A 2,500-nucleotide genomic window follows, 5' to 3' on the forward strand; every position below is an offset into this window, starting at 1 on the left:
GTTGTGCCTTAACCTAACCCAAGTTGTGCCTTAACCTAACCCAAGTTGTGCCTTAACCTAACCCACGTTGTGCCTTAACCTAACCCAAGTTGTGCCTTAACCTAACCCACGTTGTGCCTTAACCTAACCCACGTTGTGCCTTAACCTAACCCACGTTGTGCCTTAACCTAACCCACGTTGTGCCTTAACCTAACCCACGTTGTGCCTTAACCTAACCCACGTTGTGCCTTAACCTAACCCACGTTGTGCCTTAACCTAACCCACGTTGTGCCTTAACCTAACCCACGTTGTGCCTTAACCTAACCCACGTTGTGCCTTAACCTAACCCACGTTGTGCCTTAACCTAACCCACGTTGTGCCTTAACCTAACCCACGTTGTGCCTTAACCTAACCCACGTTGTGCCTTAACCTAACCCACGTTGTGCCTTAACCTAACCCACGTTGTGCCTTAACCTAACCCACGTTGTGCCTTAACCTAACCCAAGTTGTGCCTTAACCTAACCCAAGTTGTGCCTTAACCTAACCCAAGTTGTGCCTTAACCTAACCCAAGTTGTGCCTTAACCTAACCCAAGTTGTGCCTTAACCTAACCCAAGTTGTGCCTTAACCTAACCCAAGTTGTGCCTTAACCTAACCCAAGTTGTGCCTTAACCTAACCCAAGTTGTGCCTTAACCTAACCCACGTTGTGCCTTAACCTAACCCACGTTGTGCCTTAACCTAACCCACGTTGTGCCTTAACCTAACCCACGTTGTGCCTTAACCTAACCCACGTTGTGCCTTAACCTAACCCACGTTGTGCCTTAACCTAACCCACGTTGTGCCTTAACCTAACCCACGTTGTGCCTTAACCTAACCCACGTTGTGCCTTAACCTAACCCACGTTGTGCCTTAACCTAACCCACGTTGTGCCTTAACCTAACCCACGTTGTGCCTTAACCTAACCCACGTTGTGCCTTAACCTAACCCACGTTGTGCCTTAACCTAACCCACGTTGTGCCTTAACCTAACCCAAGTTGTGCCTTAACCTAACCCACGTTGTGCCTTAACCTAACCCAAGTTGTGCCTTAACCTGCTCTGTAATTGGCATATGACACGTTACATTAATCCAGTGTTGTCTAACCACAACCCTCTGAATATAGTTCGCTACTCGCACCGCCCACCCTCTTGTGTATCGTTTCATGTTCAACACTTCGCAAGTGTTGCTTACTTTTTACATGCTCCCGCTGTACACTGTAATGTGGACGACTGCAGGATGTACATCGCCCCCACCCTCCCCCCTGCCTTCGCACGCTGGTCGTTCAGGTGCTTGCGTGTTCAATGCCCTTCGCAGCTGTTCACTGGCATTCGCATGTCGAAGCGCTCAGTCTACGTCGTGGTACGGCCTGTGTCCACTGTCCGCTGATGTCGTAAGCTTAACCCTCACATTGTACTGCACATAGGTCCGTATGTACTGCATGATACGCTGTGGCACATGTGTGACCGTACAACGACTGCGCCCAACAACAGCGAACCATACGGTCCAAATGTTGTGCACTCAGCCACGTGCCGTCTCCCCATAACAGCTACATTGCAGTGTGGTACGCCATAGAGACGTGTGGGATTAACGGACGCCCTGGATGGCGATCAGCATGAGCCGTCTGTTGATGTAGTGGCGCGTGTATTCAAACGTAGTCGTCTCTTCTCACACAGTGTGATAGCATGGTGCACCGCGTTCCACATCTGCGACATGGTACAGATGCTGGTTGACAGTCGGTCTCGTAATGGACATCGCATACGTAGGGGGCCACCTCCCACGTGTTCTCTAGTCGTGCACATTTTGTTGCGTGTATGTGGGCAGACGTAGTGTGTCGTGACACCTAACAGACAGGTATGCAATAATCGTTGCATTTGCAAACTGGGATGGACGTCTACGTTTGCTGGTGACGTTACGCAAATGAACAACTGGTAAACCCATTGTGGTGCGGTTGTTGTTGCTGGAGGTAAATCAGTAAGGGCAAATCTGTGTGTGAAGCGATACGCGGCGGTGGCTGGGTGGGACCGTCCCCGGCCGGTGAGGGGGGGCCGCCCGGCGTGCTGGCCGCGCGGTGCGTGGGCGCACGCGCTACAGCCGGCTGGTGGGGGCGCCCAGTGGCAGGCGCGCCGGCCGACGGACGCGGCAGGCGGCGCAGCTGCGCGCCGGGGCACCCTGCGCGCGGCGCCGGGCGGCCAAAGTGGGTCCTCGCGGGCCCGGTGCGAAGCGCGGTGGACATCTGCAGTGTGCTGGTCCGACTGAGGACTGTGTGCGTTGAGGATGCGCCGCCGCCCGGCACTCGGCGCCGCGACGCCGTCTGCTGCTCGGTCGCCCCAGCGGTTCTCGCTGGTGGTTTGTATCGCAGTTGTGCAGACGTGTTGGCACGTGCGCTGTGCTGGGAGAGTTCGCTTCGGCACCCACGTGGGGCCTTTGCCCTTCTGTGGCGCTGGCGTTGGAGCTGGCGGTCACCGTAGGTGGCGCGTGTTGTCT

Source organism: Schistocerca cancellata, unplaced genomic scaffold (genome assembly GCF_023864275.1).
Source record: "Schistocerca cancellata isolate TAMUIC-IGC-003103 unplaced genomic scaffold, iqSchCanc2.1 HiC_scaffold_203, whole genome shotgun sequence".
NCBI classification, from domain to species: Eukaryota; Metazoa; Arthropoda; class Insecta; order Orthoptera; family Acrididae; genus Schistocerca; species Schistocerca cancellata.